Below are 16344 nucleotides of genomic sequence, written 5' to 3'. Positions count from 1 at the left end.
TTATTCAGCTGAGCTGAATCAGGTCATCCAGGTTTTTAATATCAAGCAAGCATCTTTCAAAGAAACTAGATGCCAGTGCTTGTTAGACAACTTCCATAAAGAAGCAGAAGAGCTCTGTGGTTCTAAATAAAGTGAGACCGCTTTAGAAAAGCTTGAGGAATAGCTGGTCTCACCTCATCGATTTTATAAAGAGATTTTGAAAGATCATTGAAAACCAGGAAAGAAGCCAAAGGGACGGAGTAGTAGAGAGAGGTCAAGAATAGCAGTTGTGAATGCTGTGTAAGTGTCAGAAAAGAGGATGGGGGCTCACATTGGAACCACTGCCTTTAAAAGGGCATTTAATAAGTTTATGGTTTGGCTGTTTAAAATTACATTTGGCTTCAACTTGAAACACAAGCTGTTAGCTTAACTGCAAATTTTTTATGTTGAAAATGTCTGATCATCAGTTAATTTTAAAATTCAGAATAATAATTTCTGTATTTAATAAAGATCAGCTGGAAAGCAAAAGAAAGATACTACATTAAAATGAAAAGCAAATTGTAGATCTTTCTGTGAGCACATGTTCTCTGTTTGCTGCTGTCTTTGACAGCGTTTGAGTTTTAGTGAAGTAATTTGCTTTTTGAAAAACATCTACTGCATCTAGTTGTTGGTTCCAATATAAAAACCTCTCCACCTGACAACTGGTGACATTGACCCTCTCTAGCCGCTGACACCATGTCAGATTGTCTTCTCTTCTGGGAGATTTCCACACACTTGTATTGCTGCAAAACCAGTAATATGGGAATTGCTCTAACACCAACCTTCTCTAACACCAACTTTTTAAAAGTCTCTTAGTCCATGCTTTTATGCACTGAGTATTTGCATGAAAAGAAATAAAGGGAAGAATATTTTAAAATACATGAAATGAAAGTTAAAAAAATTTTTCTCTGATTATCTGTTCCTTGGAGGAGCCAAAGAGTGTAAATTCCAAAATACTTTCATCCTATAACGTAAGAATGATGGAGTAGGTTGTGTTGCTATTATAGGAAATGATCTTTTACAGTTCAAGTCAGAGGGACTGGAGCAGCCTCTTCAAGTGGGTGTGCACAGTTCAACCAGAAGTTGTATGCAGCATAAGGCAGACCTACTATCACACTGTACCTTACGTACAGCCATTAGGGGGGACTCATGTTGTTCCATAGGTGGTCCTTATGCTTTCTGATTGGGCTGTGGTGCTGTAATAGACACAAGAGATGTGTCTTAAAATTATGATTGCTCCAAAAACCCTATTTTCTCAGTTTTGTCGGTGCACCTGTAGACTGTTGATGGGACATTGTTATGCTAACTTTGTTCCTCATTATACTGTGGAGTAAAGCTAACTTTAGGGAGAACGTATTAAGGCCAAAATTCAGAGTCTGAGAAAGTCACAAACTACATGCTGACAGGATAAATACCATCAGGCAAGAAATCCTGAAGATATATATATAATAAAACCTAATGCCTATACTGAGTCATATTTAAGACTGAAAATTCTGAAGATTAATTTCAGTGGTCATGAGCAGACACTTACGAAGATGAAGAAAGGAGCAATCATCCCTGATTATTCTGCTTAGCGGTTTTCTAACCTTCAGCTCTTTTTGTATCTGGGGATTCCTTGACTTCCGTATGTTTTTTTTTAATTAAGGAATCCCCGAATGATTTCTGTGCGTGTATACAACCAGCCTTCCCTTTGGCCCATACAAACTTCAGCACTGTACTGTGACCAGGTGAATGATCTGTTCAGCCTGGTGGTAGAGCTGAAAGAGGAAGTGGAGAGGTTAAGGAGTATCATGGGGTGTGAGAGGGAGATTGACTGGTGGAGCCACACCCTGCCATCCCTGAGGCCAAGAAGCAGGTGAGCCCCTACCCTCTTGCCACCAAACAGAAAGAGGGGACCTAAGAAACTGGGGGGAATGGAAACAGGTCCCTGCTCGGGGTGACAGGTGAATCCCCTCCCAGCCTCCCTCACCTCCCCAGTTGCCCTTACGCAACAGATATGGGGCTCTGCAATGCGAGGGCCCAGCAAATGAGGATGTGGGTGAAGGTTCGTCCGGGGGGTTGCCTAAGATGAGTCGGTCAGCCCCACGCATTATGACTGCCCCTGTTAAGAAAAAAAGGAGGGTAATTGTCATAGGCAATTCCCTTCTGAGGGGAACAGAGGCCCAATATGCTGACCAGACCCATCCCACAGGGAAGTCTGCTGCTACCCTGGGGCCCAGGTTAGGGATATTGTTAGGAAGCTCCTGGTCTGGTGTGGCCCTCTGATTAATACCCGCTGTTGGTTATGCAGATTGGCAGTGATGAGATCACAGAGAGAAGTCCAATGCCATCTAAAGGGGCCTTCAGGGCATTGGGGCGGTTGGTGGAAGGATCAGGGGCACAGGCAGTGTTTTCCTCAATTCCAGTAGTGTCAGGGAAGAACACTGAAAGGGACAGGAAAACTCGCCTGATTAACAGGTGGCTCAGACTGGTGCCATCGATGGTATTTTCATTTCCTTGATCATGGGGAGGTTCACATGGCTCCGGGCCTGTGGTGGCAGATGGAGTCCAGCTGTCTCAAAGGGAAAGAGGGATTCTGACAGATGAGTTGGTGGGGCTCATCAAGAGGGCTTTAAACTAGGTTTGAAGGGAGAGGGGGATATAACCAGGCTCACTAGAGGTGAGCCTAGGCGTGGCATGACAGTGTTGGGGGTGAGATCGACGGCCCAGCTCGTGCACATCTACACCAATGCAGCATGGGCAACAAACAGGAGGAGCTGGCATCCATTGTGCAGCAGGTCAGCTATGACTTGACCACCATCACAGAAACACGGTGGGCTGACTCTCATGACTGGAGTGCTGCAATGGATGGCTATAAGTTCTTCAGAAGGGATAGGTGAGGAAAGAGAGGCGGTAGGGTGGCTCTGTGTGTTGGAGACTGCTTTGATTACATAGAGTTCGATGACAGTGAAGATAAGATTGAGTGCTTATGGGTAAAGACGGTGGGCAAAGCTAACAAGGCAGACATCCTGCTGGGGGTCTGTTATAGACCACCCAACCAGGATGAGGAGGTGGGTGAAGTTTTCTACAAGCAGCTGGCAGAAGTCTCACAATCACAGATTCACAGGTTCACAGAATGGTAGGGGTTGGAAGGGACCTCTGTGGGTCATCTAGTCCAACACCCCTACCAAAGCAGGGTCGCCTACAGTAGGCTGTAGAGGACCTTGTCCAGGCGGGTCTTGAATATCTCCAGAGAAGGAGACTCCACAACCTCCCTGGGCAGCCTGTTCCAGTGCTCCGTCACCCTCAGAGGGAAGAAATTCTTCCTCATGTTCAGACGGAACTTCTTGTGCTTCAGTTTGTGCCCACTGCCCCTTTTCCTGTCGCTGGGCACTACTGAAAAGAGTCTGGCCCCATCCTCCTGACACCCACCGTTCAGATATTTGTAAGTGTATATTAGGTCCCCTAGACACGTCAAATTTTTTTACACAATTATCTACAATAAAGAGAAATTTAAATCATTTACAAAATGTTCTTAATTTTTTCTTTACTCTCAAGACAGCTACAGTAAGAACAAAATAAACATTAGATAGATGAAGTCCGGGTTTTATTTCACTCTGTATTTATAAAAAGAACAAAACATCTTGGTGAAGTTCCATCCACATGCTACTGAGATCAAATAGAGCATGATGAGAAGTGCAAAGGGATACAAAACAATAGCTGTGTTCTTCAAGAAGGGCAATGCGCTGTATCCCAGGAATGTTACGTAGATGTAATAACCGATTGCAATCAGCCATAATGTGTTCCCAGCAAAATACCCAATGACAGAATTGGATATGATGACATAGTTGATGAAGAACAGCTGGATGAAATGCAAAATGACCAGAAGTGGGTAGAAGGCATTCAGGTGAACATCAAAGGCATATCCCCACTCCACATCATAGTCTCTGTTCTGCTGCTTCACCAAGTACTTATTAGAAACAAACCACATCACAGTTGCAATCAGGAAGCCAACGCCTACGCAGTCTATGAAGACAACCCAAAGCAGCAGCTTTATTGTTTCAAAAAACCCTATGTCCAGCACAAATCCAAATCCTACAGTAGACACACAGAGCCAGACGCTGAACAGCACCAGGAAAACGGGGTAGTTCCTGGACCACTGGTCCTTCGTCTGCTTCCTGTAGTGGAAGTTCCTGTAGACCCTCCGCGGCGAAGCGAACAGATAGAGCATCTGCTACAGCGCGAACTCAATCGCTAGCCCCTATTCTCGTGGCGGACTTAAACTTACCGGACATCTGCTGGAAACGCAACAGAGCAGAGAGGCAACAGTCCAGGAGGTTCCTGGAGTGTGTAGAAGATAACTTCCTGACATAGCTGGTAAGTGAGCCTACCAGTGGAGGTGCCTCGCTTGACCTGCTCTTTACAAACAGAGAAAGACTGGTGGGAGAAGTGGTGGTTGGAGGCCGTCTCGAGCTTAGAGACCATGAAATGATAGAGTTAGCAGTTAGTGGTGAAGAGGAGGGTCAGCAACTACCACCATGGACTTTCAGAGGGCAGACTTTGGCCTGTTCAGCATGCTGATGAAGACAGTCTCATGGGAGAGAGTCTTGAAGTGCAAAGGGGTCCAGGAAGGCTGGACATTCTTCAAGGAGGAAGTCTTACAGGCACAGGAGCAGGCTGTCCCCATGTGCCGCAAGACAAACCATCAGGGAAGATGTCCGGACTGGCTGAACAGGGCGTTCTTGTGGGGACTCAGGAAAAAAAAGAGGGTTTAGCACTCATGGAAGAAAGGGCAGGTGTCTCCAGAGGAGTACAGGGGTCTTATTAGGTCATGCAGAGAGGAAATTAGAAAGGCAAAAGCCCAACTAGAACTCAGGCTAGCCACTGTTGTAAGGGACAACAAAAACATTTTTTACTAATGAATCAACAACAAAAAGAGGGCTAAGGAGAATCTTCATCCCTTAATGGATTTGGGGGAGGGCAGAACATTGCCACCAAGGATGAAGAAAAGGCTGAGGTACATAACGCCTTCTTTGCCTCAGTCTTTAGCAGTCAGACCGGTTATTGCCTGGTTATTCAACACCCACTGCTGGAAGACAGAGAAGTAGAGTGGAACAAACCTCCCATAATCCAGGAAGAAGCAGTTAATGACCTTCTATGCCACCTTCCAAGTGGCACTTGTAGACACTTACAAGTCTATGGGGTGGGAATGGATCCACCCAAGAGGACTGAAGGAACTGGCAGAGGAACTGGCCAAGTTACTGTCCATCATCTAGCAGCAGTCCTGGCCAGCAGGGGAGGTCCCAGATGACTGGAGGATAGCCAGTGTGACACTCATCTACAAGAAGGGCCAGAAGGAGCATCCCGGGAACTACAGGCCTGTCAGCCTGACCTCGGTGCCGGGCAAGATTATGGAGCGATTCATCCTGAGTGCGCTCACTGGGCATGTGCAGGACAACCAGAGGATCAGGCTCAGCCATCACGGGTTTGTGAAAGGCAGGTCCTGCTTGACCAACCTGATCTCCTTCTATGACCAGGTGACCCACCAAGTGGATGAGGGAAAGGCTGTGGATGTTGTCTACATGGACTTCAGTAAGGCCTTTCACACTGTTCCCCACCTGAAAGGCAGTTATAATGAGGCAGGTGTTCGTCTCTTTTCCCAGGTAACTAGCGATAGGACGAGAGGTAATGGCCTCAGGTTGCGTCAGGGGAGGTTTAGATTGGATATTAGGAAAAACACTGAAAGAGTGGTCAGACTTTGGAATAGCCTGTCCAGGGAGGTGGTTGAGTCCCCATCCCTGCAGGTGTTCACAAAACATATAGATATGGCACTTTGGGACATGGTTTAGTAGTCATGGTGGTGTTGGGGCGATGACTCGACTTGATGATCTTAGAGATATTTTCCAACCTTAATGATTCTATGATTCTGTGATTCAGTGCAGCCTAAAGAGAAATAAAAGAATGAGGGAAATGTAGCATGTTTCCATCATGTATTTTTTCCTTTCCGTTAGATGTATTTCTGTCTTCTTACTGGCTTACCCGTGGGTCATGAAATCAGTAGGTTGTAGAATACCTCTGAAAGTGTTTTGGTTCAACCTCCTCATCAGCCTTAATGCATGGTGACAGAAATACAGCCCATGAGATAGGTCCCAACTGGCACAGAAGACCCCTAGCACTGACCAAATACTTCTTATGTGGTCTTTTCTCTCACCCTCTGTACTGCAGTAGTCAGCTAGACACTTTGTCTCACCTTAAATAATGAAGGGAAATGAAGCTGACAGTGAAGGTTCTAGTAGGATTCTAGTAAGATGTAGTGACAGGACAAGGGGTAATGGTTTCAAACTGAAATAGGGTAGATTTAGATTAGATCTAAAAATGAAATTCTTCACTACGAGGGTGGTGAAGCACTCGAGCATGTTGCCCAGAGGAGTTGTGGCTGCCCCCTCCCTGGAAGTGTTGAAAGCCAGGTTGGATGGGGCTTTGAGCAACCGGGTCTAGTGGAAGGTGTCCCTGCTCATGGCAGGGGAGTTTAGGTCTTTAAGGACTCTTCCAATGCAAACCATTCTATGATTCTATGATTTTACATTAGCTAGGCTGATACCAAATGAGGTACCCACAGTAGGCATCTGGTCTTGAATTTGCTTGTGTATTTTAGGTGCCTATTTTGTGTTAGTAAAATGTACATTCTAAAAGAGCTGTGATAATTGTGAACTAAAACAGCTGTTTGCTTACGTGATTAATTCTTTTGTATATGTTCCTGTATTTTCTCAATTCTACTTGCTGAAACTTCTTAGAAATAACTTGGGTGCCTGCTTTCAAAAACTTAGTCAATAGTGCAATTGCAGTTTCTCAGGCAGTGTGTTCTTGAACAATAAATATTTGATTGAATGTGGATGCCCTGGATCAGAGTTTCTTTCTAGTGTAAGTCAATATACTGTCATAGATCATGTAGGATTATATACACCATATGTATTATCAGCAGAACTGAAAAGAAGTTGGAACCTGTAATAGCACAAATCCAGGTCAGGCGTTGCTTTCTTCATATGGTGCCTGGGAAATATTCTTAAGGATATTTTCAGGATAGATATATTTATCTCTGTAGTGATTTAAAAAAAAAGATCTAGAGATAAAAAATTATCTTATAGATTTATGTAGTTAAACTCAAAACATGAATGTTCTTGTGACAAGGAAGCATATGCAGAATTACACACAGAAAAAGGTTAACAGAGCTCATTAATCAGATAGTTGAACTTATTTAAGGCAAACACAAACTTTAACGAATAATGGGGAAGACAATGAAAATGCAGCTTCCTGGCCAAGATAATTGTGCAGACAGATTTATCCTCACTTTCTTGATAGTGCCAACGTAATTACTATGAAATGCCAATAGCATAACAGTTTTCCGTTGAATGCTATGTTCCATTGTATTAGTCAAGGTCTTAAGATAAAAACCGTGTAAGTCTGTGTGTTAATGGGCTCAGTACTTCATTCAAATTCCAAACAAAAGGTACAGTTACTTCTCAGGAAATTATAATAATGATAAAGTCATTTCACTAAGGGAAAAAAACACCCACAAAACAAACAAAACCTCCTGTGGAGGATAAGAACCCAGAGGAATTCTATGAATAACTTAAAGATCAATTAGCACTCCCCTGTTAGGAACTTTTGCTAATTCTTTACGGACAGCATATTTTTTCCTCTGTGTAGACGGCGATAATTTCTGTATTATTTATGAAAGACAACAAGAGATTTTAGCTTTTAAGACATGGAGTGATGTCATTAATCAGTTGTGGCTGTACAACAGAGTTAAAGACTTGGCTATTCAGCCCATTTCATACAGATTAATTTACCCAAAATAAAAGATTTATGCAAGTGAGTGTATCTATGCATATACATGAAATACGTGAATGATATCTTACTAATTCATACATTTCCACCTGAGAGACAGAAGAGTGCAAGGCACTATTCTTCTCCAAAGTAATCAACAAGAAAATTTATCTGCAAAAATGCTGTTAAACATGGGTATATGTAATGTGACAGACTGGAACTGCTCTATCATTAAATTGCTGCGTTGCTTTTTTGACAGATGCATGAACACAATTTCTGTTTACCTGTTCAGGTTGTATAAGCCTCAGGTACGGGAAGGAGGAAGTTTTCTTTTTCTAACTGGCATGAACTGACTTGCTGTACTGCAAGAGTTTGGAACAATTACATGTACTTAGAATAATCCAGTGGTACCGTCAGGTAGCTCGTTCTCATTTTCTTAAAGCAGGAGATTCTTATGGTTAAGGAGTCCATGGACATGTGTGATTTAGTATCAGAATGTCCAATTAGCCACAAAGGGATGGCCCATGGAAGTCTTACCAGTCAGTCAAGAAACATCCAATTTCAAAGCCATTTGCAAGCCAGACTACAAGGGTTAATTTGGAAGACTTTGTCTGTACATAGATGCTATGTCTCTACCTGTTTTTGAGAGCAGCCTCTGGGCTGAGTCCCCAAAGATATTTAACTGAGAGCCTGTGGACTGCCTGCAGACTACCTGTGAACACTTGGCACAATGCTTGATGAAAGATTCCATATGCTCTCTGGCCATGCCAAGTTTGCTGGCTTGCGGGGTTCATGTAGCTGAGTGGTCTTGAGGATAGCCTCAGGTCTTCCCTCAGCAGACAATACACACTTATATAGGGAACCTGGACAATTATATTTTGAACATTTGTCTAAATTTTGAGGTATACAACTCACTGTGCCAACCCATGTAGATATAACTTATTTTGCAGGTGGGATTCACATTTTTCTTTCAAATTATAAGACTGACATGTTATAAGATGCATAATGATGGGAGGCTGATAATAGAATTATAAACTGCATGCACTAAACTGTTTGAAAGGTGAAGAAGATGTTATTCAGCAAGAAGTTTAAAACTTAAGACTTACAACAATTTTACAGCCTTGAAATACTTACACTGGGGCAGAACTAAGAACAGAGTTTCAGGGATTGACTTAATACTTTCTTTATGTATAGAATAGTTTCTTATATGAAATTGCCTAGCAGAAATACAGAAAAGGCTGCATGGCAACTGTGTAGTACCAGAGAACGGCAGTTTCAAGTAGATCCTCTATTAAGTTGCCAAAACCTATGATTAAAGCTTTCCTATGTCATATTTCCATTTTGGACTAGATGTTGAATATCAGCATGGTGAGATCGTTCGTTTTGTTCTCGGTCTAAGACATCCAGGTGCGTCTGTGACCTGACTGTCTGTTCTGGATTCTGCTCTGACAGATGGGCACCTAAATACATGACTCTGTAGTGTCCACCCATCCTTCAATTATTTTTCTGAAGTGTTCACCTAACTTCTTTTTTAGTCACAGTTCTTCTAGAAATGGCACAGTTTAATTAAGCAATACATGTAGATTAAATCCCTGTTTAGGTATAAAAGTCCATTTTATTTTCTAATGCAAAGATGAAAAGTTGCCACCCTTTGTGTCACCTTTGAGAGATTCTTCATGTAATGTATCCATATTTAAAGTATTTGTTAGCATTTTGGGAAAGAACTTTTGCCCCATGGCCAAATGAATAGTATTTAATGTGAAAGTCATGCTTTTCATTAGCTCTCATCCTCATTAACATTTGTCACATTCTCTTACTTCAGAAGGTCAGTAGCTTGTCATTTCTCTTCCTGGAAAGTTATAAACACAAAAATGTGACATCCTAAATGTCATGTTATTTTGTTTCTCAACCATAGGACAAAGGAGAAATTAAGTAGTTTCTTACATGAATAAAAAGGTATAGAACTAGTCTGCAGATATGAAGAGCACCTGCTAATTTATCTAGTAGATCAAAAGTCTGTGAGCAGTGGTCAATATAGAATATACAATATTTAACTACATTAATGAAATTAAAATCTAATTAAAATATTAAAAATGTAGCATTGTTCTAAACAATTTTATGCATTTACTTCAAGGGGAAATTTCATATGTTAACAAAGATATTTGGAATTTTTTTGGTCTCATGTTCCTGTGGATTTTTCTTCCTTTGAAATAGGTTAGAAGAAATATGAATTGCAAGTGAATCTTGAGTTATAACAAAAGTTTGTCCCCATAGTTCACCCCAAAGTGAACTTCAAGTTGTATTACAAGGAAAGGTCAACATTCTTTTTCTTAAGAAGACGAATAATTTATTAAAAGCATAAAAAGAAGTCTAGCTAAATGTAGATCTTCTTTTTTGCCTATTTCCTAGTTAGAAATGCTCCTATTTTACAGAGAATAATAATTTAACATTTTTTGCTGTTCACACACACTGTATATGCTCTTTCTCAGCTGTATGTTTAGTAGTTTTCTCCAATTCTGTAATAATGCATCTGCTTTTAAAAGCACATGTATCTGAGTCAGAAGTGTGTCTGTATGTGAGTGTGCATGCATATATCAGGAGAAAAAAAGTGATAAAACTGTATCTTACGTTTTTGTAGCTCTTTTTCTGAGAGCCTACCTGGAGTACTGCATCCAGCTCTGGAAGCCTCAGAACAGGATAGACATGGACCAGTTGGAGTGGGTCCAGAGGAGGACCACAAAAATGATCCGAGGGATGGAACACCTCTCCTACGAGGAAAGGCTGACAGAGTTGGGGCTGTTCAGTCTGGAGAAGAGAAGGCTGCAGGGACACCTTATAGCGGCCTTCCAGTACCTGAATTTGGCTTATAAAAATGTTGGAGAGGCACTTTTTACAAGAGCATGTAGTGACAGGACTTTAAATTAAAAGAGGGTAGATTTAGATGAGATCTAAGAAAGAAATTATTTACTATGAGGGTGCTGAGGCACTGGACCAGGTTACCCTGAGGAGCTGTGGATGCCCCCTCCCTGGAAGTGTTGAAAGTCAGGTTGGATGGGACTTTGAGCAACCTGGTCTAGTGGAAGGTGTCCCTGCCCATGGCAGGGGGGGTGGAACTAGATGGTCTATAAGGTCCCCTCCAATCTAAACCATTCTATGATTCTGTGACTTATTTCCTTGTGTTTCTGAATATGAATGGCTAAAATATTCAGAGGGTATTCAGAGGTTCATGTTTGCTTCATACCTCAGCTATTATCTATGAGCTCTGCTTTTTGATTGATGAACGTAAGATACTGCTGAACAATTTTTCTTCTTTCGTTTGGAACCAAAAGCAGGATGGGATGATAGCAGTAGCCAGAATGAAATGGTCTAAACCAGTTCATGATATACAAACCAGAGTATCAAGAACTTTGACATCTTCCTTAAGAAAACAAGTATGTCACAAATTATAAAAATCAAAATGGATACAAGCTGTTTATCTCTAACCAATAATCCAATAATGCAATTATATCAGGTATTGTATGTACTAGCAAGGCCAACAAGCCAATATAAGGTAACATATTTTTATGCACATAGGACTCTACCTATCACTGAACAGCTGAGGCTTTAATTTGATTCTCACATCTGTAAGAAAAATATATAGTTTAAGAATTCAATGAATAGTGAAGAAAGAAAAAAACTATTCAAATTTAGTAATGCTTAACATGATAGGCTAGGATAAAAGATAATGAACTACCTATTTTCTTACACATACTGGCAAAGGTGCTTTCCCGACAGACAAATTGTAATTCTGTAGGGAAAGAAGTGTTCATTGGCTACAGCCAGCAAGCTCAAGACCTATAAAAACATTTACCAACTGGGAAGCAACTATGACAGAACATATTTTTTTGCAATTAATCTAGTAATCCCATGCCACTTACAAAGTATTTGTCACTTCTCTTCTTTATAAAGGATGCCCACTTACACATGTAGTGAGGAAATGTCATTCTCTTTATAACTAGAAACTATCTGTGACTGAAAAAAAAAGAAATTCTGAGTTCCACTTCTGTATTAAAATCCACTTTGAATAAAAATAAGCCTATATAATAAAGCCAAAATGATGATTATCAAACAACAGTTGCAGTCACTTGATCATGAAATATGTAAAAAGGAAACCACAATCTGTAAGTTCTCATACAAATACAATATTTGGGAAGACACACTTTGCTTTCTGTATTTTTAATGCTCAAAAAAAGCTGGTTTATGCTATCTTTATTCTAATAACTTTAGTTTGAAGCTTAAAATTATGATTTTTTTTAGACAGGGAAAATGTCTTTATAGGAGAATGTTCTTGCTCGTTATGACATAAGATATTTTAAAAGTAATGTATATGTCTCTAAATATTATTACTCATACGGCTTAAATCTTATTGCACATTCAGTAGCTACTGGTTTAACTTCATCTGAACTTGTTAAAGACTGAATCTGTTTGAGTGAATTATCAGTAGAAAGTCTTAAAACTATTTGGTTGTGAAGTGCATTTTTGGAGCAATTCAGAAACTACCAATACTAAGGTAAAAGATTTTTTGTGTAATACTGAATTCTCTTACTCTGAGAGAAGACCTGACTCACATTAAGAGGATGGACAATAGAAGCAAAAGAAATATCTGTTTAAAATAAATACTAACACTGAAGATTCAAATCAACGGCACGAACAGTTGCACATCTTATTAATAATTCAGGTAATGTCTTTTTCTTTTGGGAAAGCAACTTTATATTGTACATCAAAATGTGTATGAGCAGTCTTACATCTTTCACAGATCATCTTTGAATGAATTTATTTGTCAGCTTTATTGTTCACAATTGCATTATATTTCATGTATTTTTGCTTTCGTAAGCAGTTTATTACATACTTGGTCAGCATTTCTGGGCAGTAAGAATACTGTGTAAATAAATCCAGTGCAATGACATCCAATGGCTGCTGTACTACTACTGTATATAACCCTTGCTTTGGACACCAACTTATCTGTCTCAGAAGAGCTGGTTCTGTTTTATTCTTTGTTACTGAATTTGTTTAGATCACTAATATTGTGTTGTGAAAGCCAAAAATAAAACATAACATGTTAATAATTTACTTGTTTCCTTTTGACTTGTGTCCCGGTATTTGGCTATGGTGGGAGAAGCTTTGGAAGTTTTTGTCAAAATAACTCTTGAGAAATTTTATGGCAATTTTGCAGGATAAGCCTAATCAGTTAGAACTTGGAAGATTTTAAGATTGTAATTTTTACAATTTGGGCTATCAATATAACAAAACAGCAAAATGACAGAGACAATTATTACAAACAAAAAACAAACAAACAAGAACAAAAAAACCCCCAAAATCACACAACCAAGAGTACAGAACATTGTTTAACATTTCTGGATACCCCTTAAGACGCTGTTTCAAATTTAAACTGATAACAGTAAAAAGGTAGTGAGATGTGGTCTAAACGGAACTGTTTTCCCTGCTATACCCTATACCTGGCTACAACTTCTTGTCCCTTCACATTCCACCATGGGACAGACTTGAATAGCTCCACACCCTTCACTGCTGATCCTGCACAAGCTGAAAGCAGCATGACTTTTCGCATAGACTGTGACAGAAACACCATTAAGTCCTCAGACTGTGATGGTCAGGCGTGCCTTGAATTTAATTAGTTCTGGAAAATTGAACAGCCACCTCATGGCTGATTAAGGTACAGCATCATCCATTTCTTCACTGAAAGATACTAGAGCTGACAAAAATCTTTGAGGTGGTTTTAAATCAGCCATATCAGGCTTCCATTAAGTATATACAGTATTTCCTGAAAATAAAATAACACCACTGAACTAGTAAACATGAAATACTGAGGGACTTCCTCTGACAGAAGAGCTCAAGGAAAGTCGGTCAGAAAGCTCAGCAATCTGTTCCATCTGAAACACCCTCTCACTGAACAGAATAATGGAATTAGCAAAACTTTCTCCCTGGCTAAAGAACATACTGTGTTGTGAAGAAAAACCTCGGGAACAGAAGCGTGGGCAATAAACTATAAAAATATTGTTCTGGTCAGGATGAAAAAGCGAAATAGCCTCCAAGTTAGACAGTGTCAGAGACAGGATCATGAACTAGATGGACAATCAGTCTGGCCTGGAATAGTGGCTTCTGCATTCTTGTGAAAGAAAAAAATGGAATTCTGTAGAGAAAAAAATGCAGAATAATGTTTCTAGCCAGAGGAGTGCCCTTGGAAGTCTGCTTCCACTAGCGTGTGCCCTGTTGCTCCTTGCCTTCCACAAAACACAGAGCTGCTGCTTTTTTACAACAAGGGATTCCTTATCAACTTTGTAGGCTTGCCGTAGAGACATCATGCCACTTTCCTTCCCAGAGAGCTGGAAACTCTGTCCTTTCAGTGCTGCAATACCAGAAGACCTGAGCGTTGGTAGACACACACTTCTTTAGTGCTGCCTCCCTATCCAGGAATGTAGTACTCCAGCACAGTCTTACTGACATTGTTACCCTGTAAATAATGGTAGTCTCTGTGATTGCCTATTTTGCCTGTATTTTTCTGCATTTTATTAATGCATTTATGAAGTGGTGGTTGTCTTTTGTGAGAGATAAAAAATGAGAAATAAACAAGATATCTGTGTACTTCCTTCATATCAGTCATTTCACCTCACTGTAGCAGTGACAGACTGCTTTCCAAGGATGCTGAGACAGTGAGCAATTTAAATGTGAAGTAGCAAAAGTTGTCAAGAACATTTCACACAGGTTGGCTGGCTTTGAATTGTAATGTTTCACTTAATTTGTTTCATTACATAACCACTTTAGGAACACTTCTTAGTTCAAACCTCTCTTGCATATTATCACTCGCTCTCTAAATTTTCTTGGTAGAAACTTTAGTCAAGGTGAGAAGTTTGTGCTGGCTAAAACAATAAGAAGCTCAGAAAAAATATCAGCGTTTAAAAGCTATTTTCATTGTATAATTCCTGAAAAGGAACCGGTTCATCTTCTTATTAAACTTTCCTGAGATTAACAGACATTCTTCTTCACAGACAGTGAGTTTTCCCTCTCAGTATGTCTGATTTTCAGAGCACAGACCTTAGGTTAATGGAATATCTCACAAACAATACTGTATTTCTTTTAAAGTCAATAAATTGTCCATTATAGGTTCCATTTTTAATGGAAAAGTAGTTGTTTGATGTTTCCCTGTGCAGTTTAGGAGGGCATATACTTCTGCTGCATTTTCACCTTCACAATGGAGGAAAACGTCTTCTACTAATATGTCAGGAATGCAGCCCTCTGTTGTTAATTCAATTTATGTTCAGGCAACATCTGAGACTCACTTTATCGTAAAATTGTCCTTAGTGTATATGAGGCCTAAACATCCCTTCCTGAAAGAGATAAAAATGTAATTAAAGTCTGATATGATCCACTGTCGGAGACGGAGCATTAAACTAAACAGCTATTAGATTTAAGTCTGGTGTTGCCAAGTCTAGTGTAAATCTCATGATTTAACAACCTCAAAACTATCTTTCTTTTCATTTTGTTTTATAAGAGCTAAACATTAATTTCTTCTTTTTATCTTCAATGTTCATATCTTTATTGGTCTCTGGACTCACATTTTTAACATTTAGCTATGACTGGAAAGGTTTTTTTAAAATGACGACTGAATTTCTCTTACCATAGCACGACTCCAGAGAAGCTGTGACTTCAGAAATTTTATAAATCCCATTATGTCAAATTGTATGAGCTGATAGTGTCTGCTGTAACAATTGCCATTTACAAGTCCAGATCTAGCAAAACCCACTCATGATAGAAGTGATTATGCTAAAATTCTAGCAAAATATTTCATTATTATAGTGTTCCTATAAAAAATCTTCTGTGAATTTCTGGAACACTTATTTATAATTTTAGCCAAGATAATGGTCACTTGTGTGATAGCAGTCCTTGATGACTTCCCATATGGGTGAGGAAAAAAAGAAAAAAAACAAGGAAAATGTAGAAAACTTCTGCTAAAACCAGTTTCATCTGGAAATGCTAAAAATCAGGAATTAATGGAGAAAAATAATGAAGTGTTTCAACATTTTTTCTCACTTTAGAGAAAAATACTTCAGAGGATAAAGCATTTCTTATCTGTTCCAAAAACTGCGAACAAGTAACAGATTTGATATTAAGATGCTTAAATGTAGTTGTCTAAATACAAACCTTTACATGGGAGCTTGGTGTTCAGTACCTCACTACAGCTACCGGAGATCTAGGGCTCAGTTTGACTGCCCATTGAGTGTGATCTGAGATCACTCTGGGAGTCCTGCCTGGCTTGCAGCTTTTGCTGTATGGCATACCTCCTGTGTCATCTCTTGACAGCCCCATGAATAGTTCACATGCCATAAGACATTTAAAATTATGTCAGATGCTTATACTTTGGCACTTGAGCACCATATCTGTATCATCACAATTGAGAGGATGAGGGAAAAAAACCCTTAATATGAGATGCTTGATGGAAATTTCACTCTGTTTTCTTCTATTTCT

At 39.8% G+C, this 16344-nt stretch overlaps 1 long non-coding RNA gene and 1 pseudogene across 1 annotated transcript in view; one reads left to right on the top strand and one right to left on the bottom strand.

Moving 5' to 3' along the window:
* The window catches only part of LOC142360730 (uncharacterized), a 34067-nt gene extending 21171 nt beyond the window's left edge, over positions 1–12896 (top strand). The window contains exon 4 of the long non-coding RNA XR_012763316.1: positions 10463–12896. This is a non-coding gene — a long non-coding RNA (uncharacterized LOC142360730). The remainder of the gene's footprint in view (positions 1–10462) is intronic.
* On the bottom strand, positions 3565–8590 carry LOC142360781 (protein unc-50 homolog pseudogene; annotated as a pseudogene).
* Positions 12897–16344: the final 3448 nt, after the last annotated feature.

The sequence above is a fragment of the Opisthocomus hoazin genome, chromosome 3, assembly GCF_030867145.1.
Source record: "Opisthocomus hoazin isolate bOpiHoa1 chromosome 3, bOpiHoa1.hap1, whole genome shotgun sequence".
Classification (NCBI taxonomy): domain Eukaryota; kingdom Metazoa; phylum Chordata; class Aves; order Opisthocomiformes; family Opisthocomidae; genus Opisthocomus; species Opisthocomus hoazin.
The sequence above is the reverse complement of the archived record's forward strand: the minus strand, read 5'-3'. Positions and strand labels throughout refer to the sequence as shown.